The sequence below is a fragment of the Penaeus monodon genome, chromosome 33 (assembly GCF_015228065.2).
Source record: "Penaeus monodon isolate SGIC_2016 chromosome 33, NSTDA_Pmon_1, whole genome shotgun sequence".
Taxonomy (NCBI): domain Eukaryota; kingdom Metazoa; phylum Arthropoda; class Malacostraca; order Decapoda; family Penaeidae; genus Penaeus; species Penaeus monodon.
Genome location: NC_051418.1, coordinates 6,118,874 through 6,119,078, shown reverse-complemented (window position 1 = coordinate 6,119,078; position 205 = coordinate 6,118,874).

Sequence of the window (205 nt, the reverse complement as noted above, 5' to 3'; positions counted from 1 at the left end):
AAAAAAATCTTTTAGTAGATAGACATCATATAGATATGCATCAGTCTTGTCATCTTATACCGATTATAGAAATGATTACATCCTTTCGTAGCTTCTGGCCATTATGCCATCCATTCATGCATTCCAGTCAGTACGTCATCTACTTATGCATTGTATTTATGCAGCTAATCGGTTTGTCGTTCACCTTATCAGGACGTAATTCATT